General features: G+C 56.7%; 1 protein-coding gene across 7 annotated transcripts in view; it reads right to left on the reverse strand.

Annotated features, from left to right (window-relative positions):
* Nucleotides 1-26,499, reverse strand: part of RIMBP2 (RIMS binding protein 2) — a 221,268-nt gene that overhangs the window by 130,647 nt on the left and 64,122 nt on the right. Inside the window, exon 1 of one of the 7 annotated variants that reach the window (XM_058691509.1) lies at nucleotides 15,052-15,245. The exons of 5 other annotated variants lie outside the window; for them this stretch is intronic. The gene's annotated coding sequence lies outside the window, so the exon portion shown is untranslated. Of the gene's footprint in view, nucleotides 1-15,051; nucleotides 15,246-26,499 lie in introns of those variants that run through there. One more of the 7 variants, XM_058691513.1, reaches the window with a different exon arrangement.

The following is a 26,499-nucleotide window of genomic DNA, read 5'->3' on the forward strand; positions in this document are numbered from 1 at the left end:
CCTCTGAAGGGGTTGTTTACCGACCCCCCGTGTGTGCACGTCTATGCAGAGCTCTTAGCAATACTTTGCATAAGAGCAAAGGGCTGGCACACGGCAGACGTGGAATTCAAATACGACCCGATGCCAAAGCCTGGGGTCTTGTTTAATACAAGACGTGGGAATTACGACCCTCACAGACGGAGCCAGCGAGGTGCAGAGAGCTGCTGCAGGCAGAATTTCCACTTCCCCACTATGCTCAGTCAATGTGCGGAAGAGCTCCTGGGGGCCAGACTCCAGGCTCCGTCACCCTTAGCAACCGCTCTCCTCAACTAAACTTTATTTCCCTTTCTAATTTCACGGCAGATTTTTTAAAAAAATTTTTTAATGTTTATTTTTGAGAGAGAGAGAGAGAGAGAGACAGGGCGAGCGAGGGAGGGGCAGAGAGAGAGGGAGACACAGAATCCAAAGCAGCTCCAGACTCTGAGCTGTCAGCACAGAGCCCGACACGGGGCTCGAACCCACGAACCGTGAGATCGTGACCTGAGCCGAAGCCGGATGCTCAACCGACCGAGCCACCCAGGCACCCCTCATTGCAGATTTAATATTTTAGAGGGGAGCATCTAACTCTGGGTTTCTTGACCTCGGCATTGCTGGCACCTGGGCTGGGTGAGTCTCTGCTGGGAGCGACTGTGGGATGCAGCCCAGGACCTTTCACACCATCCCTGGTCTTCGTCCACTCGGTGCCCCCACCAGCGGCGGCAACCGAACTGTCTCTAGACAGCCAGCCTCCCCACCCCCACCTTGAGAACCCCGGGACTCATCTAGAGGCACTGTCCCCATTACCAGACTTGTCTTTTCCGTGATCCACTTTGACGAGTTAGGGGAGCAACGCATAAATCACGTTCGTCTAAACCAAGCGTAAACCTACTTCCGCAAGAAGTGCTCGACTGCGATACGTCAGTCTTTCAGACAGCCCAGAAATTCTCGTCGCTTTCCCACCCCTGAAGAAAACAGACTGGAATTTCTTTGGAATCTGGTGTTCCAGGTTGAGTGGTGTCCTCCCAAAAACCGCACGTTGAAATCCTCACTAGCCCTCAGAGCCTCAGAATGGGACCTTATTACCTGGAAACAGGGCCCCCGCAGAGGTAATGGTTACGATGAAGTCACACTGGCGTAGGGCAAACCCGAATCCAACGTGACTGGTGTCTCATAAAAGGGGAACAGTGGGGGGGCTCCTGGGTGGCTCAGTCGGTTAAGCGTCCGACTTCAGCTCAGGTCACAATCTCACGGTCCGTGAGTTCGAGCCCCGCGTTGGGCTCTGTGCTGACAGCTCGGAGCCTGGAGCCTGCTTCGGATTCTGTGTCTCCCTCTCTCTCTCTGACCCTCCCCCGTTCATGCTCTCTCTGTCTCAAAAATAAATAAACGTTAAAATAAAAAAATAAAAAATAAAAAAAAGGGGGGAACAGTGGGTGCAGACACAAGGGCAGGGACACGAGGCAGATTTCGGGATGTGCTTCTACAAGCCCCAGAACATTAGGGGCGGCCAGCGGACCGTCAGACACGGGAGGGAAACAAGGGCAAATCCTCCACGACCCCAGAAGGAACCCAACCAGACCCAGCCTTCCAGCCTCGGGCACCGTGAGAGAAAACTGGACCCGCGCAGCTCACAGGAGTTTGTGCTGCGGCAGCCCCAGGACGCCGGTGGACGGGGGCCCTGCTGGCCCGGAGCCCGGCATGCTGTGATCTTCACCGACGTCTCTCCTGCCGCCAACCAGGGCTCACCTGAACACAGGTAGGGACGCCCCGGGCCCGCATCAAGGCGGTCAGACAGCAGGGTGGGATGAACTGGGAATCGGACCGAAGGGTACAAGCCATCCCGACCCTGATCAACACGTTCTCCTCCGGTGCGGACGCTTGAGCCCTTACTCTCTTGGGGCCCAGAGCTGGTCTCTCCCAGCTGTGATTTTTCTAGTAAACTGAACGCAGACAGGAAAATGAGGAGCTCAGCTAACAAGCAGTGGGAGGTGCAGCGGCCTTCAGGGCCGGCCTGATCCAGGGCCCCACGCTCTGAAGGCCTGCGTCTCTGCTCTCCTGAGTCCCAAACCCGCCCTGATCTGAAATCAAGACGGGCTCCGTCCAGTCCACTTGCCCACACGGCGTCCAAGGGAAGCCAGAGGGAGGCGACCTCTCGAAGCTCGCTCAGGAGAAAGGAAAATCTCTTCCAGAAGCCACCTGTAGGCCTTTCCTGACCTCGGACACCCCACCCGCCGTCCGGGGCGCGCTGTCCCAGGGCGGAGGGCGTCTCCGAGTCCGGTGGAGCTGTGCCCCGGCTGCGGGCCACCGGGAAAGCAGTGGCTACCTAAACAACACCGGGCCTGCGTTTGGCGGGAGCAAGATGGATGTTCCTAGACGGCCAACTGTCCCCTCGACTCTGCAGCAGTTGTCTGTGTCTGACAGCGTGTCAGAATTCCGCGGGGCACCTTGAAGAGTGACGGGGACCGAGCAGGAGTGACTCACGGTGCATTGAATAAAGTCTAAACAGAAATCTCTGACAGCATAACGCGGTGTGACTGATGGCTGGGGGAGACAGCTTTTGACTGGACTGATCTACTCTTTCTCTCCAGCTGAGGACCACGCCAGACGCCGAGAGCCCACGCTCGCCACGGAGAACGAGTGTATCTGGTGGGAAACGGTTACCCCGCTATCGCTTCTAAGTCTACGAGACCTTCTCAAGAACCGTTTAAAAGTCTTGGGTGCAAGGGCCACCGAAGGGCCCGCCCCATCAACTTCCTGTTTGTCTCGTCCTTTCAGCCGGTCGACCTTTTCCTCCCGCAAATGGATGAGTTGCCAGACATTTGAAACACCTTCCCGTGTCCTGCTGAGCCCCTCTCCCCCACGAGATGCTCGGGTGGCCGGCGTCCCCACCTCGAAGTCCGGTAATCAGCTCGAACGTGAGGAAGGTAAATTGGTTCAAACACAAAGTGGAAGAGAAGGTCAGGGAGGCTGAATTTCCAGATCCAAAGTTAATGGGGAAAGTTCGGGTTTCGTCTCCAGTTAGTAATGAAGTTGCCGCGAGCGATGAGCGCGAGAACCCGAAAAGGGAGACTCCTGGTTGAGACTCCAATGGACTCACACTTTCATCCTTTGAAAGGATAAACATGGGGCTCCTGGGTGGCTCAGTCGGTTAAGCGTCTGACTTCGGCTCAGGTCACGATCTCGCGGTCCGTGGGTTCGAGCCCCGCGTCGGGCTCTGGGCTGATGGCTCGGAGCCTGGAGCCTGCTTCCGATTCTGTGTCTCCCTCTCTCTCTGCCCCTCCCCCGTTCATGCTCTGTCTCTCTCTGTCTCAAAAGTAAATAAATGTTAAAAAAAAATTTTTTTTTAAACGAAAGGATAAACAAATACACCCTACTGCGGCAAGGGCTTTATTGACATGCAATTATTTTTTTTCCATGATGTTTTCTTTTTTTTTCTTTTTTAATGTTTATTTATTTTGAGAGAGATTGAGAGAAGCAGGGGAGGGGCAGAGAGAGAGGGAGAGACAGAATTCCAAGCAGGCTCCGCACTGTCAGCGAAGAGCCCGGCACGGGGCTTGAACCCACGAACCCTGAGATCACGACCTGAGCCAAAGTCAAGAGTTGGACGCTCAACTGACTGAGCCCCCCAGGAGCCCTTCTGTGATGTTTTCTTACACCAGCTCGCCGTTGCAAACCGCTGGCTAAGTGACCCTGCACACGAGCTGACGGGGTGCCCAGCTCACACACCACTGTCTCTCCCTCCACGGCTCAGTCTCCAGAGGGACCTTGTGAGACAGAAGTCAGCTTATGTCCCTGTTGCATTTATAACCCTGCAATGTTTTTCTGTTGCAATTATATAAAAAAAAGCCAAAGTCCTTCCTAGGCCTCCAAGGCGTTATGTGATCCATCCGACTCCTCATTTCCTGTTACTTCTCTCCCAGCTCACTGGCTGCAGCCGCACTCCTCTCACTGTTCTCAAAGTGAGCCTGTGGTCCCTACCTCAGGGCCTTTGCACTGGCTGTCCCCTCCCCCGGGAAGCTCTTCCCCCAGATACCTACTCAGTGCGCTCGCCCGCCCTTCAAGACTTTTGCTCAAATTTCATCCTTCACTGAGGCCACTCTGACCCCCTTTTACAAAATTTTAAACCTCCTCCCAGGCACACCCTCCTCCCTTCTTAACACTATATTTTTTCCCAAAGCATCTCACGTTGAAACATGCAACATCTTTTACTTTGTTAACACTTTTCAATCATTGAGATGAGGGGACGCCTGAGTAACTCAGTCCCTTAAGTGTCTGACTCAGTAGATCTTTTACAGTATTGGAGCCACACTTGTCCACACAGCAGCATAAAAGCTAAGGCGAAAATTAACAGTCAATGAATCGAAACCATTTATTTCCAAGTCGTAGCCATACAGCATTCCAACTTTGCTGGAAAAGTGGGAGTGGGGACATTCAATTGTCTTTTGGATAACATTGTTTTTACTCTGAAAAAGGAGAGATAAAAATCTGAAAACCCACATTGGAGATGATGCACTTTCTGTCCAGCAGTCTTTTTTTTTTTAATGTTTATTTACTTTTGAGAGAGAGAAACAGAGAGTCAGAGAGACAAAGTGTGAGCAGGGGAGAAGCAGAGAGAGAGGAAGACACAGAACCCGAAGCAGCTCCAAGCTCTGAGCTGTCAGCAGAGCAGGGCTCGAACTCACGAACTGTGAGATCATGACCTGAGCCGAAGTCGGACACTCCACCGACTGAGCCCCCCAGGCGCCCCATGTCCAGCAGTCTTATTAAAGCTCTCGGTGAGAACCACGCGATAGAAATTCGTCATCAACAGAAAGGGTTGCCTCTGTGAATGGCCTGAGCTGCGGCCACACCCACGAGGTGGGTGGTTGGGGTGGGTGAAGAGTATAGGACAGAAAAGAATAAAGTCTCTCTAAAGGCAGAGAGTGAGGGATGTGTAAAGACAGCACAAGCGAGAAAGTTGGTAACTACAGCAGAGGCCACACTGAACCGGCTTATGTGAACAGTGGTGCCCTCTGGGGAAGCCCGAAACACAGAACATAGTCCAGGAAAACTAAAATTCTCTAGAGCAAAGGGCACTTTTGAAATATCTAAACTGCTGAAAATTTCAGAAGCATATATTCAGCTTGTTAAGCATCTGACTCTTGGTCTCGACTCAGGTCATGATCTTGCGGTTCGTGAGTTCAGGTCCCACATCGGGCTCTGTGCTGACAACGTGGAGGCTGCTTGGGATTCTCTCTCTCCCTCTCTCTCTGACCCTCCCCAGCTCACGCTCTCTCTCTAGCTCTCTCAAAACAAATACACAAACTTAAAAAAAAATGAATGTATTGGTATAATTATTCCCTGCAGATTCATACAAAACAGTCGTGATTTAAAAATACAAAAAAGCAGGCTTGAGACGTGAGGTTTTCAGGCGTGGGTTCTGAAATACAAGAGCATGAAAACGGTCACCGCCCCACAGCAGCTCTGTTTCCACCGATTAAATGGGGTAATGTTTATCGACTTGTTTCTTATAAACTGGGTTCTGTAACGTCACTGTTTTGTGACTGCCCCTCGTTGGTCTTCCAATGTCCCCTGGTGGGGGGGGGGGGTATCACCTCTTACCCAAACCCCCCCAGTCTGTCCTCGGCCCCCTCTCTGACTCTGCCAGGGGGGACATTAGGGCACAGGAAGGATGGAGGGAGGGGCCACCCCTTGAGTTTCCTGTCACCCGGGTCCCTGCAGGGCACAACCGGGAAGGGGCAGAGAGCCCAGTGGCCGCAGCTGACTCCCACGTGCGTTTCCCCCCCCATTCTTCCCGGGGCGGCCAGCTCCCACTCACGGGCCCACCCATCATGTGTGTGGGGTCTGACAACCCAGCACTGGAGGGACTAACCATTGGGCACCCCCTGTGCCGTCTGAGTAGCAGTTCCGCGTATACACGTGACGTTCTCTCTGCGGAAGGACTGGCATGGTCTCGGTCTCCTGCCTCGGCCCCAGGGACGCACCTGTGTCTCTCAAACAAGCCTCAGTCTCTCCTACCGTCTCCAAGGGTGCCTCGGAGCTATCTTGTCAACACCGCCTGCCACACGTCAAGGAGGAAAGACAGGAGCGGCCATCACAGAGCCATCATGTGTCATGTTTCCTCCCGAAGATTTCCCGGGGATCTGAAATCTAACATCGGGCTCTCCCTGCCTGGCGCGTCAGGTGAGGCTCTGAGGGTTGTAGGCAACAGAAATGGCCGTGGGCGATCCTATGCTGCAGGCAAGTTCCCTGCAGGCTGGCGGGGCCTCTCCTACCAGGCGAAGCAGAGTTCAGCAGCCAACCTGGCGACACGGGAAACCCGGGATATCTCAGGGGCTCACCGGACGAGTTTGAGAACTTTCCAGAAGGCTGCAATTCTTGCGCTTCAGCTCCTGAACACCTTCGGTTCTCAACAGTAAATTCCCAGGAGCCCGAATCGGGTGGCCAGGCTCAGATCTGTGGCGTCTCTGCTCAAATCAGTCCCTACAAGTGGGCGGGGTCTCATGGTGACCACAGGACCCTGGAGCCAGCGCCAGAGAATGGAAACCAGATACTCGGCCCTTTGATCCTGATTCCTAATACCAGGCGAAGACGTCACGCCCTCTGCGGGAAGCTGGGGAGCAGCGAGGAGACTGCTCAGCGGCCCCCCAGACTCCAGGGCCACTCAGAGTACCTGTCACACGCACAGAGTCTCAGGCTTGGTGCACTTGCCCCTCCCCAGTGCTTACAGCTAAACGCTTTGCTTGGAAACAAACATTTCTGTTCTCCAACCCCAGAGTCAAATCCCATGCAAATCCCATGCAAATGATCTGCTGCAGGGGCGCCTGGGGGGCTCATTCGGTTAAGCATCTGACGCTTGATTTCAGCTCAGGTCTTGATCTCACAGTTCATGAGACTGAGCCCCACGCGGGGCTCTGTGCTGACAGTGTGGAGCCTGCTTGGGGTTCTCTCTCTCTCTCTCTCTCTCTCTCTGCCCTTCCCCCTCTCACACTGTGTCTCTCTCAAAGGTAAATAAATATACTTAAATCAAGAAATGTAACGGGACGCCTGGGTGGCTCAGTCGGTTAAGCGTCCGACTTCGGCTCAGGCCACGATCTCACGGTCCGTGAGTCCGAGCCCCGCGTCGGGCTCTGTGCTGACAGCTCGGAGCCTGGAGCCTGCTTCCGATTCTGTGTCTCCCTCTCTCTGACCCTCCCCCGTTCATGCTCTGTCTCCCTCTGTCTCAAAAATAAATAAACGTTAAAAAAAATTTTTTTTTAATGTCTAAAATGATTTGGTACATGCTCTTTCGCGACCTCTTTCTTTCAGCGAGATCCTCCGAGGCGGGCAGATCATCCCGAATGTCATACAGGTGTTTACAGGGGGGTAAAAACTACTTCAGGACACAGGAGGGTGTCATCCAATGAGAAAAACCGTAGAAATCCCTAGGGTTGGTTTCTGAAGTGAATATATCCCTCCCTGCACCGCCAGCCCCAACCCCTGAGCTGCTGATCGGCGACGGGAACCTCCGGTGGCCATCCCCCTGCCAGCGGCCGGCACCGAGCAGCTCGGGCACGTGTCCCCGCACATCTCTGACCGCAGGTCCGGGCAGGACGCCTCGCGCACGCGGAGAAGCACTGGGAACAGGGACAGGCGGTCGGGATCGGGAACCCAACACACACAGAGGCCACCGCAAGGGCCCTCCCGCAGGGGAGGGGACGTCTACCATCTTAGCCCCTCGGCCACCTAACAGACTAAATCCTGGTTCTGCACAAAGCCCGCCCCGTTCCGTCCACTCTCCTGAACGAGCCACGGCCAGGCCACAGAACCTGCAGGCCTGGTTCCCAGCGTGCACAGAAATCCAATCTGTGCAGACCAGGCACGGCTGGCTTTCAGAAGGCGTCGACAGAAGCATTTCTATCATAACGACCGCAAAGAACGCCAGTCTCGGCACATAAATCCACTTGGGGCACAACTGAACAGGAAAGGACCGCCGCTCTGTTCACCTCAAAATGACGCCTCTCAGTCGCTCCTACAATTACGGATGCTGTGGGAGGGAAGGCATGGGACACCTCCTGTCCGTCCCCCACGTGTGACTCACTAAAACTTGACGTCTTAAGCCTCCCGTTGGCATGAACACGGGGAAGGAGAGAAAGGCTGGCGTGTCAGCACCTGAAGGACGGCAGCGGGGGCCGGGATGCAGCGTAAGGCCGTGCGTGGGGGGCCGGGACCCCCCGATTCGTGAGAGGCTCCACCAAGGTGCCAGCTCCCGCTGTCGTCCCAGGAGGGGCCTCAGAAGCCCGTCTGAGCGCCCACGTCCTTGTGTCTGCCCTGACGGTGCCCACCACTGGCGTCGTGAGACCCCGCGAGGCGACGGGCGGCGCTGGGCAGGGCGGCTCGCCCCTGAGCGCGTGGGGACGGCGATGACCACGTGCTGGCGGCCACAGCGGTTACGTGGGAGCAGTAGCAGCAAATGGCAGACAGGTGTGGTCAAGTCCCGAGAAAAGGTGATGATCCACTCGGCAAACACTTGCTGAGTGCCCACTGGGTGCCGGCCACCGTCAGACTCACCGGGAACGAAACGTGGGGGCAAACAGGCCGAGCCCCCGCCTTTGTGCAGCCTGGGGCCGAACGTGTGGCAGAGACGGAGAACAAAAACACTGCCTGAAGTGAAAACTGACTGTGGTCACTTCCACAGGCCGGGAGAGCGGCCTGCGGCCTGTCTGTGAACCTGGGGCGATCGGAAGGGAGCGGGGAGCGGGCGGGACCGGGAGGGCGGTGTGGAAGCCCCGGGGCAGGAAATACACCTGCTGCTGCACCTTGGCCGCGCACTCGGGCTCCCGTGGCCACTCAGCGCCTCCCAGACACGAGGTGAGGACCAGCACCCGAGGGCCAGCCAGACGGCAACTTGGGTGCTCGGGGCCACGGCCTCGTCAGGAAAAGCAAATCATAACAAATATACGCGTATAAAAATATCTGTTCTTGCAACACATACTATATAACTTTATTATTTTGTCATACATAAATACATTAAAATATGAATACATAGGTTGATTGGGGCAGGGTCAGAAGTTACTACGCTCCTGTATTTAAAAATGTTCTCAGGGGCACCTGGGTGGCTCAGTCGGTTGAGCGTCTGACTTCGGCTCAGGTCATGATCTCACAGTCCCTGAGTTCGAGCCCCGCGTCGGGCTCTGTGCTGACGGCTCGGAGCCTGGACCCTGCTTCACATTCTGTGTCTCCTTCTCTCTGCCCCTCCCCCACTTGTGCTCTGTCTCTCTCTCTCAAAAAAAATAAATAAATAAAATGTGTAAAGAAATAATTTAAAATGTCCTTTATCGGGCCCCTGGGTGGCTCAATCCAGTAAAGTGTCTGACTCTTAATTCGGCTCAGGTCATGATCCCAAGTTCATGGGATCGAGCCCCGCGTGGGGCTCTGTGCTGAGTGTGGAACCTGCTTGGGATTCTCTCTCTCCCTCTTCCCCTCTCCCTGTTCACTCTCTCTCTCTCTCTAAGTTAATACTAAAAACCATTTTTAATCACTGTTCTTTCTCATCAGTAGGATCACACAGAGGCCCGTGCGTGCACATGTGTGATGTCCACAGGTGACACAGGTGAGCCCAGAGCACGAGCCACAGACCGGTGCCCGACCCTGAAGATCTGGGTCCCGACCCGTGTCCTCCCGGCTCCCTGGCCGAGGCGTGAGGGGGCCTCGCGGTACGGAGGGGTCTCAAGCAGCGAGAACGGGCAGGGAGGTCCAGGCGGCTCCTCGAGCCCACAGGCCTCTGAGACGTGAGCGGTGCTGACGCCTCCCGCGGCTGCTCCAGGCCTCAGGGCCAACTGTCCCGTGCAGAGACCCCCATGCACACGCGCACTCCCTCTCGGCTCTCCTTCCAGCCACGCCCACGCCCCTGCAGGCCCACGACGGGATTCAGACGTCCCAGAGGAAGCGGGGCTGCTGTTCCCGAAGGGAATTAAAAGCCACAAGCAGGGAGCTAAGCCGCTGGGGCTGCGGCCTCCTCGCGAATTTTCTTTCACGTGGATTTTCCTCCCGCTAAGGTGGTGCTCGTGCAACACGGCCGGGCTTTCAGTTTCCTCCCTTTGAGAGGATTTCTAGTGAAACGTAACCAGCTAACAAGGAAATCGCCAAAATGAGGTCTAAAAAACTCCATCAGAAGGTTTAACATAAAATCCCGTCACACACAGCACGTGGTTTCAGGCCGTAGAAAGACAAGCTCAAGGCGCGGCCCCGGCGGGCGGCCGTCACACACGCCTCTGCCCCGCGCCACCCGAGGGAACGCGCCACGCGGGAGAGCCACCAACACCCAGAAACGCAGACGGGGAGGGGGACGCCCTCGGCCCCAGTCAGCGTCAGAGAATCCTCACGCGAGAGCGCCGGGGCACATCTGTTCTGCTCCCAGAGAGAGAAGGGGCTTCCGCGGCAAAGTATTTCCTTTAACGGAATTTCTGCTCTTACTGTCACTGTATCTTTTGCACAGACACCATTCTGAGTGTGTGCACGTGAGGACGTTTGTGCCACTCCACCTGGGACGCTCCTCGCAGGTGCGCCCTCGGGAGGCCAGACCGCGGGGGTCTGAGCTGCAGCCCACAGACAGCTGCACATTCCCAGAGTTCTGGAGACACAGAGGCTCGTGGGCTGGACCATCTGTGGCGCATGGGGAGGGACACGCCTGGGCACACGCAGGGTGTGGCCTGTGGCTTCCCGCCTGGATGCTAGGAAGGACACCCGGGGGCCGCCCCACCCGACACGCAGGCCTCCCGCATCATTCTGATGCCACTTCCTGGGCACGGGCACGGCCCTCTCTCAGCCACGCCACGCACGGGGACTGGCTCTCCGCTCCTTCCGCTCACAGGGAAGACTGACACCCACACACGTACACACACACACCCGCCCAGGTCCCTGCATCGGGTGGCAGCGTGTGACCAGCTCTGACCAATGAGCTGCGAGCAGAGGCACCTCTGGGCCCGAGGACTTCATGGCTGGTGCTCCACACTCACACGCCTCCGGCGAGGCAGCCGGCAAGCGTGGGCGGCTGGTTACCAGACCTGCCGGGCCCCGAGGTGCCGCAGGGAGCAGAGAGCGCTTCGAACCCAGGACGGCCGTGCAGCCTGAGCAGGAGATCAGCCGCCGAGATCGGGAAACACCTGTTCCTGCAGTGTGATCTCAGCTTTCCAGCCTGAGATTTCTACTACCCCGAAGTCGCAACAACACGCGTGTGAAGTTTCGGTCAAGGTACAGCCACATCCTCTGTCAATAAAAACCCAAGATGCTTCCAGGTGCGGTTTTGTTTTCTCGCTGTTACAAACAATGCTGCACTGTATGTATTTATGTGTAACAGTTACCTATTATCTTTCCAGGAACGCCTTCCACTGGAAGCCGGCAGTAGTCAGAGGGTAAACAAAGAAAAGAAAGGCAAGGCAGCAGGAGAAGATAACGTGGTTTCAGGTCCAGGGACACAGCATTTCCTGGGCTCCGCCCTGCCTGAGAGGAGAACCGGGCTCGTGTGTCTGGGGGCCCAGCAGGGTGGCCCATGACCCCCCCCCCCCCCCGAGCCCCCAGCAGCCCGCCTCCAGTGCAGCCCAGCGGCCAGTGCCTCCGCCCTGAGCAGCGCCCCGGGGAGGCGCGTCCTCCAGAGGCAGCAGACGGTCCCCGCGTGCGCACGTGCCTGCACGCTTGCTCATATCCAGGACCGCAGCCATCGCCCAAAAAAGAGAATCGAACCAAACTGTTCCTGCGCCCTTGCCAAGTGGTGGGCAAGCCTTCGTCTCACTGGGCCTGGAAAACAGAGCGAGCTGGGGATTAAGAGAGAGCTGGCAGGGCGGGAGCGACGTCCCGGAGCCACACGTGGGAGCCCGGCCCGGGAGCCAAGAGGCATATCCGTGCGCCACCATATGGGGGGCTGTCTGGTGGCCCCGCGTCCTGAACGACTCACGCCAGGAGGGAGATGGCGGGATGGCCTGTTTCCATCCCAGTGAGGGGAGGCACGGAGCCCGGGGGCCAAGAGCCTCTTGTCGGAACAGCCTAAAAACCACGGCTGGGTGTGGACGGGCCACACAGCAGCCTGAGGACGATGATGAACACAGAGGGCAGCGAAGGGTGGCCCAGACCTCGAGGGAGGCTGAAGGGAGGCCCAGCCCTGCGTTCGGCCCACCTGGTCGGGACGGGGCAGGCGACCTGGGAGGATGACCCACCCCGTCGCTGTCACCGGAGCTGGGTCCACACCCTCGGGTTAAGGAGATGCAGCGACGCCAGGAGGGCCAAGTCCCGTGGCGGCCCCAGCGGGCCCCTCTCCCCCTGTCCCGCCAGCGCTGCCCGGGCCGCTGGTTACCACCCAGCCCCCGCAGGCCTGTGAGTCTGCAAGCCCTGACACCACAAAAAACATGTCAGTAAGAAAAGACCGAGAGGAGAGGGGGAAGGAGGGCACCTGCTGGGACGAGCACTGGGTGTTGCATGGAAACCAACTTGACAATAAATTTCATGTTAAAAAAAAATAAAAAGAAGGGGCTCCTGGGTGGCTCGGTCGGTTAAGCGTCCGACTTCGGCTCAGGTCACGATCTCACGGTTCATGAGTTCGAGCCCCGCGTCGGGCTCTGTGCTGACAGCCCAGAGCCTGGAGCCTGTTTCAGATTCTGTGTCTCCCTCTCTCTTTTCTGTGTCTCCTCTCTCTTTCGTTCATGCTCTGTCTCTGTTTCAAAAATAAATAAACGTTAAAAAAAAAAAAGAAAAGAAAAGACCGAGAGGAAACGGACCACGGTGAAGAGTGTGGGCGCGGCTAATTGTTTTTCTGCTACTGATTTCCTCACTCTTTGTGAGATGTGTTTCAGTTGCTTAAAAGTATTGGGAAAGTAGTTATTAAATGACCACGAGTGCTTTCAGCCAGGGAATATGCAATTAGCCTGTCTCTTCCAAAATCGTCATTTTTCATAACCCCGTCTGGCCCTGCGGGGAATTCGTAAGTTAAGACGGGGAAGGGTCGGGGGCACTGGTGCCCTACAGTGTCTCACACCCGGGGGGCTGGCGGCTGCCCACGTGGATCGCAGCGCGCCATGGGTGATCCCACGCGACCGGCCAGGGCCTCCCGTCGGCGGTGCCCGCGGAACGCGCTGGCACGGCCCCGGGGTCTCAAGCCTCCGCACCCGCTCTGCCCCCATCCCGTCTGAAATGCCTCCCCCCCCCCCCCATTCTCCCCTCTGCAAGCTTCAAAACCCAGCACGAGCCCCACCTCCTCCAGGAAGCCCTCCTGTCCCCGCTGAGCCTCCAGTCCCTCCTCGTGCCCTGAGCTCTGGTGAAGGTTTCCCTTCACCACCTGTGCCACAGACACATATCATCTACTCCGTTCATATGAAAATGGTTTTCATCCAAATCGAGTCACTTGCTTTTAACACTTCTGCAAACAAACCCACCTCAAGGAGACGGGCTCTCACGGCACTGAAATGGAGAATCTTGGACTCTAAACCGTGACCAGAAACACACACACCAGCTACACCTCAGGTCGATCTCAGCTAACCTTATTCCGCCCCAGTCCCTGCACCCGGGACCTCCCCTCACACAAGAGCCACAGGGAGAGGGACCCTGTACAGACGCGTCAGCACCCACCCCAGACGCCCCCATTTTCAGAAACAGAAAGGTTGCGGGAGACTAGATGCCGTGTGACCGAATGTCACCCAGAGTGTCTGGGGCCACGTCCATATCCTCACCTGGTACACACCCTTTTATTCTGTCACCTGTTTAACACATGGATGTCTTGTTTCGTTCCCAAATGAAACCGTTAGCTCCACGGACAACGGCTTCCCCCCCGGCGTCCGCCAAGGCGACCGCACGGTTGAGCCCTCAGGAGATACTCAATACCGTGTACACTTTGATGACACAGGCGTCCCAAACACGATTAAAATTCGTCTCTGGTACCTGCAAGCCCCAGGGGGCATTTGCAACGAAGGGATCGGGGACTCGTCTGAAATGAATCCCCTCCGACTTTTGTGCAGAGCGACCTGGGCTCAACACTGTGGAGACTGGCCTTGAGTCCTACGCCCTCCCTGAGAAGGTCGGTGACCTACGGAGTTCAGACTTGCTCACCAGTGACGGAAAAGCAATGTTCTCGTCCCCAGCAACTGTACTGTGCTATTCAGCCACCGTCAACGACCGGAGCCGTGAAACACACGATCCCTTCTCAGGAAGTCCCTGGCGGGGGTCACCAACCCCATCAACCCCATCAACCCCAGCAAGGTGAGGCGGACTCACACGCACCTTCACAAGCCTACAAGCACACACTTCTTTGTTCCGTTTCGCATTGCTTTCTGCTAAAACGAGGAGGAACAGACTTGTGTTTTAAAAAGAAAGCTCCCGGTGAAAAGCCCTCATTTACGCTTCAAGGAATCAGGTTTCTTTCTGCAAACAAAGCTCCCCGGCTGCCCCAACGAGGGTCCTCTGAAATGTCAGCTGGAGGAAAGCGTCGGCCGGCCCCGAGACCAGGGCAAGCTGTGCGTTTCAGCCCCTTGTTCACAGGCAAGTCATTCCTGACGGCCCGGGACCCGACGGGGCACGCGTTAACCACCCAGCTCCCCGACCCCCACCATGCGCTCCAGCGGGCCCCTGCCCACCGCCCTGCTTCGCCTGGGACTGAGGGGGGCCCTCCCTGTTGGGAAACAACACGAACCCCCCCCCCAGAGCTCCTGCCTCCGCGGGAGCTGCTCCCCCCCGAAACACCCTCTGTGCCCCCACCCTGCATTTACTGGGCCTCACCGACCGCCCCCCCCCGCCCCCCCCCCTCCCAAACCAGCCCTCCTACCAGCAGGTGCCTCTTTCACGGCTCTACAATCCGCCTCCCAGGGACTTTGGGAAGTCAGACCCGTGTGGTCCCCCGTCCTGCCTGCACGCGACAGAGGGCCCACGAATGGCACCGAGCGCCCCCCCGCCCCCCGGCAACTCTCCTCCTGTTACAAAACATGCAGACAGCACCCACTCTCCTCTCTGGAAAAAGTCCCTGCGAAGTCTTCCAGCATTTTTATAGGTTTAGAGATTTATTTTGTAGCATCAGACCTTTAGTCCATCTGGAACTTGTTTTGCTGTGAGGTCTGGAGAAGGAATGTGACAGCACGTGTTGTTCAGATCGGTTACACAGGTGCTCACGCCCAGCTCCGTGCAGGGAACCGCGTCCGTCTCACCACCAATCTGAAATGAAACCGTCCCAGGTACCAAATTCGTCCGTGAGCTGATACTAACAACAGGCAACCTTTACTGAACACGTGCTCTGTGCCAGGCTGTGGTGGGCATATACATGGTTATGCATGGTTCACCCCATTTTATCAGCAGGGACACTGAAGTGGAGACAGTTCAAAGCAGCGGATCTCAACCCGGGGCCCCCAAAGGGGAGGGAAGGCCTGGCGGGGGGGGGGGGGGGGGAGGTCTGGGGGAGAGCAGGCTGGGACAGGGGTGGATGGGTGCTCCAGAGGGAAGGTGAGTCTGGTCTGAGCCCACGAGGCTCTGTCGTCTCCGCGAAGAAATGTCCTCCCTGTGGACACTCCAGACTCGCCCGCACGTTGGAATTACGGGGGGCCCCGGCCACACCCCAGCCCGGCTCAGTCGGGCTGCGGGGGGAGGGACGGGCCTGCTCAGGAACACTGTTCTCAAGTCGCCTTCCGGGAAGGATTGGGGCTCTGACACCGTGACACAGCCCACTGGGCCTTCCTGTCTTTACGGGAAACTCAGGGAAAGATGTTCCACGTAGAAGCACCTGCACCAGAATGGCAAACCCCACACCGAAAAACAAGGGAGGCTCACCGCTGACTCGCCCAGTAAGAAACCGTCTCAGTAACGAGGGCTCTCAGCGACACCGAGCACCCAGGAGACAGACACCCGCCCGACTGAAGAGCGTCGTCCTGACCTCGGCTGAAGCCTCGGTCATTCCCATTCGCCGACAGAGAAGACACATAATTGTTCCTAATTGGCAGCCACCATCCCCCCCCCACCCCCCCTCCCGCCCCACCCCCCGAGACCGGGTGATAGACTCCCCTGCGAGGACGCACAGAGGCCAGACAGCCCAGAGCCACTGCCCGTCCCCTGTGCTTCAGCCCCTGCCGGGGAAATAATCCCCTCGAGGCACCACAGAGGCTCCCTGCAGCCATTGGCCGGCAGGGGAAAGCGTGCGTCTTTGGGCTAGAGACAGACGCGAAAGGTCTGCATCCACGCCAAGTTTCCACACGGAGGGGCTTGCGATGCTCCCGGACAAAGACCCGGTCGGCGCTCCTGGTGGAGACCGCCTCCTGCTGGGGGAACAGCCAGCAGATTCCACCTTGCAGTTTGTCTCTGATACTTTTCAAGCAATGCAGCTTGAAAACGTCATCCTGGAAAGGCCACGATCGCAAGGGTTCCAGCTTCCGTTTTACCAGCAAGAGGTCCCTCGCCCCGTGAGCCGCAGCCCTGGGCACCAGGCGCACAAGCCCCCCACGTGGGGGCAGGCTCCCACCCCAAGGAAACAGGGCCGCAGGTCCCCGCACGCGGCGTCCGCACGGAGTCGTGGCCGAAGCCTGATGCGCCAGGATCCTGAGTACAGACACTCGCTCTAGGTTAACAGACAGCGCGCCGAAATCCTCAGCGACTCCTGCCGGCTCTCACACGGACAGAGCATACGTGAACCAGAGACAGCGCGACCCCGTGTAGAGCAGGGTCGGCAAGCTTTTCCTGTAAACGGCGGGCGATGTACGTACTCCCAGATCTCGCACACTAGACTCAACGCCACCGTTGCCCGGCGAATGTCGCTGTGGATGATCCGTGGGCAGATAGGCGTGGCTGTGTTTCGATAAAACTTTATTGGCACAGGTGGTGGGCTGGATTTGGCCCGCGGTTTGCCCACTCTTCCGAAGTGTTGAAAAGTGGAGAATAGAGAACATCAGAGCTCCCACAACCAAAGTATTTGGGGGGACATCTGAGAATAAAAATCCTGTACCTGGGTGGCTCAGTCGGTTGAGCGTCCGACTTTGGCTCGGGTCATGACCTCATGGTTCGTGGGTTCGAGCTCCACGTCGGGCTCTGTGCTGACAGCTCGGAGCCTGGAGCCTGCTTTGGATTCTGTGTCTCCCTCTCTCTCGGCCCTCCCCACCCCTCTGTCTCTCAAAAATAAACAAACATTTAAAAAAAATGGTTTTTAAATCCTGTCCTAACCCAAGATTAAGGTCACTTCTCTGTGAAGGTACAGGGCTGCCGTAGCAAATTACCACTAACGTAGTGGCTGAAAAAAGTCAGCAATGTATTCTCTCCCCATTCAGGAGGCCGGGAGCCTGAGATCCAGGCGGGGCAGGGCCACGCTCCCTCCAGAGGCCCCAGGGGAGAGTCATTCCTGCCTCGTCCCACTGCTGGGATCTGCCAGAACTCCAGCCTCTGCCTGTGTCCTTCTCTTCATGTCTTACAAGGACATCGTCACTGGATCGAGGGCCCACCCAGATGTTCCAGGGTGAGCTCATCTAGAGCCATGACTTAATTATATCTGCAAAGACCCTCTTCCCAAACGAGGTAAATTCACAAGTTCTGGGGGTTCGGGCATGGACATATATTTGGGGACGCCATCATTCAACCCACTGCAGACATATGAAAATTATCCGTTGTTCTAAAATACAGATTCAGCTGGGCCCCTACGGAGGTGATGAGTCTCGGCATTTCCCGGGGGCCGAGCGGCGGAGAAGCAGGGAGAAGGCTGTGTTTGCCCGGCGGCCAGCACCACACACAGGAACTCGCCACCGTGTCTGCAGGTGAACTCGGTCGGCACTGGGCCAGGGGCTGTGGGGCTGGCTGTCAGCTGTGTCTCTGCCAGCAGGACGTGAGGGGTGCCGTGCTGTCACTCGACTGCGTCCCAAGAGGGGACAGATCTGGGTGTGTCGGTGACCTGCCGCACCTGCAAAGCTGAGCCGGCACAGGCTCCTCCCTTCCCACCTGCCACCGTCAGCCGCGGGGTTATCTGGAAAGTCCCCACCGTCCCTCAGTCTCGGTGAGCACAGGGAAAGAAGCAGAGGGAACAGAATTCTCCCCTCTGTTCTCACCCCAGCCTCTCCGGTCCCCATCTGTTCCGCGGTGAGCGTGCCCTCCGGCCGCCACAGAGGCGGCACGGAGAACAGGGCCGTGGCCGACGTGCCGGCCCGTCGGGCACATCTGTGAGAAGGGCCCATCCGGGGAGCGGAGTTGCTGGGATGCCACGTTGCCTGGAGCAAGGCCCACGGCTGCTACCCGGGTCCCCTCGTCTCTGCAGCCGGAGGGAACGTCACAAGCTAGCCCCGGCCACCTCACCCTCCGGCCTAGCCCTCCACACCCACTTCTGTCAGCACTGAGTGCAGGTGCCGTCGGGGCCCCGGCCCCTGGAGCACACCTGTCCTGTCAAGTCCCTCCGCCTGGACGATTCCCACCCGTGCCTGATGTGCGAGCCCAGGGGGTACATCCTCAGGAGGGTTCGTTTATGGAATTAACAAGTAAACACCGTACATTCGGGGTGGACAGCGTGATGTTTTGACACGTGTGTACGTCGTGAAATGATCACCACATCAGGCTGACGGGCATCGCCACCACCTCACCGTTACCTTTTTGTGCAGGTGGTGAAATCACATAAGGTCTATCCTCCCTAAGGAGGGGGGTTTTCCCCTGTTAAAGTGATCTCTCGCGTCTCGCTCGCTCGGGGCGGCCTGAGATGCCCAGCATCACAGAGCCGACCACGTCCATATGACGGGGCTGCGCTGACACCGCTCAGCCACCAGAAACCCAGAAGAGCTGAGCGGACGATGGCTGTGTCTGCTCTGGCCCCCAGGGCATCCCACGGCGGCGGGCACAGCGGCGGGCACACTGCAGGTGCTGGATGAACACACCGGAATTCAGAGACCGAGCCCATTCTCCCGGATCGCCCGGAGCACGGACCACACGACGGCCACCTCGCCCGGCTGCAGCGGGGAGACCGGGACGCCGTCCTCGGCAGGCAGCGGAGCCCGGTGGGTGGTGACGGGCAGGTGCACCGTGATGTGTGTGGACCCTTCTACGGCACGTGTCAGATCTTCTCACTTCTCAAGGAAATCCGGAAATGCTGACTTTTCTGTGAAGTCCAGCTGTGAAGTGCCGGCCCTTTGGTGGCCAGGCCTCGGCGAAGAGGCCCGACCCTCAGTCCCAGCTTCTCACCACACGACCGATACCACAGGGGGGCTCCTCCTAGTGAGGAAAACATGGCTCACGGCCCATCGGGGCGCTGTATCAGCTGAGGGGGGGTGAGCAGCGTTTTGCAGACAAACAAGGAGAGAACAGAACAGAGTGGAACAGAGGCTGCAGACGTGAATGCACCGAGCAGGGTAGACGGGGGACTTGCCTTCCAAGGGGTGCGTGCACGTGAAATGCCACCTCCCTGTACCCCCTGTGTGCGTCTTCCATGACTCAGGGGCAAAAATGCCTGAAAAATCACTGCTGAAGTTACAAATCCCGAGAACTTTTGGATTCACCTCTTCCCTCTCATTTGGGTGGGAGATAATGCCCCGAGAAAGCTACTGTTCCCCAATAGTCACACGACTGGTACACGGCGACGCTCCCCAGTAGTAACAAGGCCGATACACGACGTTCCCCAGTAGTAACACAACTGATACATGACGTTCCCCAGTACTAACACCACCAACTGATACACGACGTTCCCCAGTAGTAACACGGGCTGATTCACGGCCCCAGTGGTTACAATGACGACAGCAGCCGCTGCTAGGAAAACTCCGGGCACCACAGGCGCTGCTGTGATGCTTCCACGAGTCAGCAGGGCCTCTGCACCTGTTACTACCCTACGAGGCACACGCAGGCATACCTGTGAGCCGCTGCAAACACAGCCAAGTTCAACAATGCACTGGGTGGCGCCTGGGGGGCTCAGGCGGTTAATTAAGCGTCTGAGTCCTGATCTCGGCTCAGGTCACGACCTCACGGTTTGTGGGATCGAGCCCCGCACTGGGCTCTGTGCTGACGGTGCAGAGCCTTTTTGGGATTCCCTCTCCCTCTCTGTACCTTCCCCTGCTCGCACGAGCTCCCTCTCTCCCTCTCTCTCTCAAAACTTATAATAAATAAACATTAAAAATAATAACAATGCGCCCAAAGGCTTGTGGCTAGTTGGGGTCAGGGCCTGGACTCGGCCCCAGGAAGCCCAGCTGCACAGCCCGACCTCACGACCAGCTCTCACAGCCTCTCGAGACAAACCCAGCCAGAGGCCCCATCTGTACCCTGCAGCTAAACTGAGCCTATTAAAATCACAGCCTTTAACAAACTTTTCGAGTTGCCTTGAAGAGTTAACAGCTGCGATCGCTTTAGAATTGGCAGAGAGGCTTGTGTTAGAGACAGGTGTACGTGCTCATACACCAGAGGAAGGAAATGAAAATACCACCTTCGAGACTGTGGCTCCGGGGCATCCCGGGGGCTCAGTCGGTCAAGCATCCGACTCTTGGTTTGGGCTCAGGTCAGCATCTCACGGTTCGTGACTTCAAGCCCTGCATCAGGCTCTGCGCTGACAGTGTGGAGCCTGCTTGGGATTCTCTCTCCCTCTCTGTCCTCCTGGCCCGCTCTCTCTCTCTCTCTCTCTCTCTGAAAATAAACTAAAAACAAACAACAACAACAAAAAACAAGACTGTGGCTCCAACCAGGCTCCCTGCTACTGAGGAGGGCAGACACCCTGACAGCTAAGGCTCCAAGAGGCTGGAGTTCTAGAAAGAAAGAGCACAAGAGGCTTCAGAACAGATGGGCTGGCATGCAGGTACGGAAAACTTGGTGGCATTTACCAACCCAGACAGACACCTGACACCTCCACCTCCCCCGTGCCTCACGCCTCCCCTCTCGGAAAACCTGTCTCAGAGCGACCTTACCTCTCCGGAATACGCTGCTCTGGCCAAGAAGGCAGCCAGAAGTCCCTCTGCGTCACCAGAGCAGAAGTGGCAAAGCTGTGCCCCGACTGCATTCAGCGTGTGCTCCTGAGGACCCCCTCAGACCCTCCCTCGGGACCCGCTCACTCTTAACCTACACACAGTCCTACCTACTCCGCTGATTCCGTTTGAATTCACGGCCGACCGCAGGCAGCGGGGGCAGCAGTAAACAGACGCGCAGGAATCTGTTCGCAAAGAAGCCAAGGACGGTAACGCCAACGAGCACATTTATTGAGCACTTATTGTGTGCTGGTCACCACGCCACGGGCACCGCCTACATTGCCTCGCGGAATACTCACAGGTCCAGGCAGCCCCCATGTCTCGGGCGAGGGAACCAGGCTCGGGGGACCCCCCGCCCCCCGTGCAATGCCACACAGTTGCAAGACTGGGATGGGAGCCCAAACTATGGGGCTCTAGACTCCCGTTCACAACCACGGCTCCGTAGCAGACCCTCGCCCTGCAGGAGACCTACCGAGAGGGACCCCACGGGGACAGGGGCTGGCACGTCGGCCAGAGGCACCAGCAGATCACAGGTGGACACACACAGGGCGGAGGACCCATTTCCCGCGCCCGCTCTGCCTGGGCACCTTCCTGCTTTCTCGCTTCTGCGGCCACGGCTCTGTTGCATCACGCCCTGTCCTCAGCTCCACGGTCAACAGCCTGAGCCTTCACCCTTGCTTCCCCTTCCCTTCAGGGACGGTGGCGGCCTCCAGCCGCCAGAGCCGGGTTGCATCAGCAGCCACCACTGGTTCTCCTAACGGAGCCCACACGTCCGTCGAAAAATCGATGCCCTGGCCACTGGGCGGGCGTGTGTGGGGGTGAGGCTGGCCCTCGTGTCGAGGCCCACTCGCCGTGAGATTTGACCAACTCCAAGAACAACCAGCAGCAATATTAAAGCCACTGACCAAACGGAGCCAGTCCAGGTGGCCAGGGCCCTTGACCTGTGTGAAACCAGACACACCCCATGAATGGCTGGGGGCGGGGGGGGGGGGGGGCGGGCGAGGGGCAGGAAGCAAACTCACTGGCAAATGTGATTCTGTCTTTTTATTGCTCGTTGGGTTGGCCGCCCCTGGGTTGCAGCATATCCATCAGGCTGAAAAGCAAGCTACGTCCGTGGGTTAAAAATTCATTTACCATCCAGCCTGGCTTCCAGCTTTGATGCCTTAATTGAATTTTGTTGTGACAGCAGAGCTGAGCTCCGAGGCGTAGCTTTAGTCCGGCCTCCAGGCCCCGGCGTCTGGGGCGAGCTTGATGAGCTCTGTGACGCGATTATCCCCCGGCATGCGCAGAAAGTTTCTCTCCAGGGTCACTCTGAACTCGCCCTGGGTCCTCAGGCGTATGGAGCCGGAATACAGTTAACGGATCTTCAAAGACGCGCTCAGTCAACGTGTCTCCAAAGGGGAAGACGGGGAGCCTGGTCCTATCGTGGGACAGCCGGTCTCTGGAGAAACACGGTCACGAAGCGAAACATTTAATTCAGCAGCTACTGCAGGCTCGGTTCGCAAACGAGCGCGGCATGTCCCCAGGAAAACGAGCAGTGGTCCGCCAAGCTGAGGGGCGCCAGTGAGCCGGGTTATTACTCCCGCGTAGCCTCTGGCCAAGGGAGGTCCTGCTTGCTTTCCTTAGGCCACGTTTACACCGTGCTAACAGCCACGTCCTCACTGCTAACTCCCATCGTACTGGGTGTCGTGCTGGCCTCATCCTGCACCTGACAAGACAGGGACTGTCTTGCCCATCTCCCTCCACAACCGCATCTACCCTAGTCACCTACTGCTGTCAGGGTGCGTTCTGCGTCGTGAACCGGGCTCCTCACATTCCAGACCTGTGGACCTGTGTCCACTTTTAACAGGATTCAGTGTTCTCTGAGCACCGACGGGGAAGTGTTATCTGGCACATCAAAAATGGAATAATTGCAATTATACGTTTTTATCTATGAGAATATGAGAACTCCCCCCCTCCCCAAGGGTGGTTGGTCGGGAGCAATTTACCTCCCGAGGAAGGGGAAGGACGTGGTTCTCACTTACACAGACGAGGTCTCCAGCTGTGGCATCGTTCAGCTGACACAACAGTCACTTGTCTCTCTTGTCATTACTTTAAAGCCAAAATTCCAAAATTGACACCGTGATTCATATTCAGAGGCCATCAAAACATCTTCCACATAGAAATGGAAATCGATGGGCACAAGTCAACTTCAGATTACTAATAAATGCATGAAGACGTTCACCCTCACCCGTGTATCTCAAGGATCTGCAAATGCACCTCCCGTCGGATGTGCAAAGACACACAAATCCGACTGCGTCGGGTGCTGCGAGGTGGGGAGCTTGTCCGCTCACAGGGTGCTGGCGGGAGAGGAGACTGGTCCACTCACGAGAGGGCCGGGGGCAGGATCTGCTAGACAAGACATGTGCATGCCCTGTGACGGTCCCCGGATGTTTCAGCCGGACTCACACACGCGTGTGCTCAAGGAGGCGGGTGTGAGAAGGTCCGTCACAGAGAAAGGGAGAAGCCCCAGTACGAAGCTGGATAAGGACAGCCCATCAGCCCAACTCCATCTCAAAGACACAGTGAGAGGGAGAACAGCTAGCTATGGGATCTTGGAGCCAGTACGTTATAGTTACGAAAAAACCTACGTGAAAACACCACATATTTTCTAACGAGGCAGGTGGACACGGGCTTGTAAGTATATAGATACAGGCAAACATATGTTTTGAAATATGGAAACAATATCCTAATAATACAATGGACACTTCTGGGCTCTGAGGCTGGTGTAGGGATAGATTCCATAAACTAAAGAGGAATTTAGCTCTTTTTATAATGCTGCATTACTTTTTTTTTTTTTAAATGTTTGCTTATTTTTGAGAGAGAGAGAGAGAGAGAATAAGCAGAGGAGGGGCAGAGAGAAAGGGAGACACAGAATCCGAAGCAGCTCCAGGCTCCGAGCCATCAGCCCAGAGCCCGACGCGGGGCTCGAACCCACGGACCGCGAGATCATGACCTGAGCTGAAGTCGGACGCCCAACCGACTGAGCCACCCAGGCGCCCCAAACATGACGAATTTTTTAAATGATTGAGTCCAGGAGGTGTGTGCGTGAAGGTTCTTTGTACTATGGTTTCACTTTCTCAATATATTTGGCATCTTCTATAAGAAAAAGTTAAAAGGTAAAGGCAACGTGTCACTTTTTGAAAGCACAAACAATCAAAATAACGGTGGGCAGATACAGTAAAATCCTGGCCCTGTGATTCTGTGCGACGGGAAACGCACGTGTGCTCTTTTCTTCTCTGTATGTTCCTTTTTCAAAAAAAACCCAAAAACCGACCTAAAAACAGCACCACCGCACAAGGGAAGCCCCGCGTTTCTGCAGAAGCGAGGCTCGTGGGAAGGAATTCATTCATCCTCTTAGCTCCCCAACTGCATGGAACCTGGGGTCGGGGAGACGTGCGGACAGACAGGCAAAAGCTGGAAGTGCCCGCTCCGGAGCGGACCCCGCCAAGCGTCTCTTTGTTCTTCTTCCAAAGCGAGGAGGGTCTCAGCTCCCGCCCAAACCTCATCTCAAAGCCTGCACTTGGTGACAGGCACATTTCCAGAGCACTCGACGGACCACAGACGTAAGATACTCTAGAACTTTCTTCCCGTTTCCAAATCACGACCTGCGCGGGTCTTGGTCCTGCTACCAGAGGATGGCTTTTGTTGAAGCAAAGGCAAAACATAACGTGAAATGTGGAAAGGCCACAAGAGATCATCCAGCTAAATACGGCAGACGACTGATGTAAACACGCCTGTCCCGACTCAGGAGACGCGGGAAGTTTAACTTCGGTCTGTAGGCGCCGTTTAAATCCCGCGATCGGCACGTGCACAACATTCAGCCATGAGCCTGAGCACCCGAAAAACTCTGACGGGGTGCCGGACGCCGTCCCCGCGTGCGCTCACATCACAAGACCTCCGTTCCGTGGATTTCCGGAAATGTGCCGACACGGCCCAGCTAAGCGTCCCTGTTTCAGCGCCTGTGACTTCCTCCCCAGGATTCCTGCAACGTCTCCATACCCAGGGCCACGTTTCTACACACTCCACGTGGACGCACGGCTCACTCGTGGCCTGTGAGTCTCTTTGACAGAGTTGTGGACACAGCACCTCCTTACATCGTTCGCGGGCACACGCCTCTCCCAGGCTCTGCACACGCCTGTCTGCAGGCCCCGCAGGATGGACAGCTGGCCCCCTGAACCCTCACTGGCTGCCTTCTGCTGCTGACGAGGTTCAGGAAACACCAGATCTGGGCCCCCTTCCTCCCTTGGGTGGGGGGACACGAAATGCCCTCCACTCCCAGGGCCCCACCCAGCCCCGCTTCCTCCTCTTCCTTTCGGGGTCCCACTCTGCTTGCCTCTGGCTTCCTCTCTGGGGTTTCTAGTTGCACATGGGGGTTAGGGTCTACACCGTCTTGTATGAACCCAAAGTCGGATGTTTTAAAACCTCACCATGCTCACCTATACTTAATACAATTTTTAAATCCGTGAACACCTGCCTCTTTGATAAGCAAAAACAAAAGGGTCAAAACCAAGTAATATTTCCTCACAATCTACCAGAGATGAACACTCTGGGACTCAAACCATAAATGATACCATCAACAACCATAGTTAATAATAGTGTTTTGTGGGGCGCCTGGGTGGCTTGGTCGGTTAAGCGTCCGACTTCGGCTCAGGTCACGATCTCACGGTCCGTGAGTTCGAGCCCCGCGTCGGGCTCTGTGCCGACGGCTCGGAGCCTGGAGCCTGCTTCCGATTCTGTGTCTCCCTCTCTCTCTGACCCTCCCCCGTTCATGCTCTGTCTCTCTCTGTCTCAAAAATAAATAAACGTTAAAAAATTAAAAAAAAAATAGTGTTTTGCATATTTGAAAGTTGCCGAGTGAGTCTTACAAGTTCTGATCACAGAGGTGCCTGGGGGGCTGAGGGTCCGACTTTGGCTCAGGACACAACCTCACAGTTCGTGGGTTCGAGCCCCGCATCGGGCTCTGTGCCGACAGCTCAGAGCCTGGAGCCTGTTTCGGATTCTGTGTCTCCCTCTCTCTCTACCCCTCCCCCGCTCATGCTCTGTCTCTCTCTGTCTCTCAAAAATGAATAAATGTTTAAAAAAATTTTTTTTTAAAGTTCTCATCACAAGAGGGGCACCTGGGGGGCTCAGTCTCCTGATTTCGGCTCAGGTCATGATCTCAGTTCCTGAGGTCGAGCCCTGAGTCCGGCTCTGCACTGACAGCATGGAGCCTGCTTGGGATTCTCTCTCTCTCCCTCTCTCTGCCCCTCCCCTGTGCACATGCTCTCTCTCTCGCTCTCAAAATAAATAAAATTTTTTTTAAAAAAGAAAGAAAGAAGTCTCAGTCAACCCATGACTGGGGGCTCACTTATTCCTAAAGCCTCTGGCACGACGGGCTCATAGAAGATTCAAGCAAAGCGCAGTCAGGATCACCTAATCCAAGCACTCACTCACTGAGGCCAGTGGGGCAGTGATGTGCCCAGGCGCACGGGGGCCCAGAGATGCCAGGCTTCCTGGAACTCACTCCCCTCCCCTCACCCGGGGAGCATCAAGGAGG

The sequence above is a fragment of the Neofelis nebulosa genome, chromosome 11 (genome assembly GCF_028018385.1).
Source record: "Neofelis nebulosa isolate mNeoNeb1 chromosome 11, mNeoNeb1.pri, whole genome shotgun sequence".
Classification (NCBI taxonomy): Eukaryota; Metazoa; Chordata; class Mammalia; order Carnivora; family Felidae; genus Neofelis; species Neofelis nebulosa.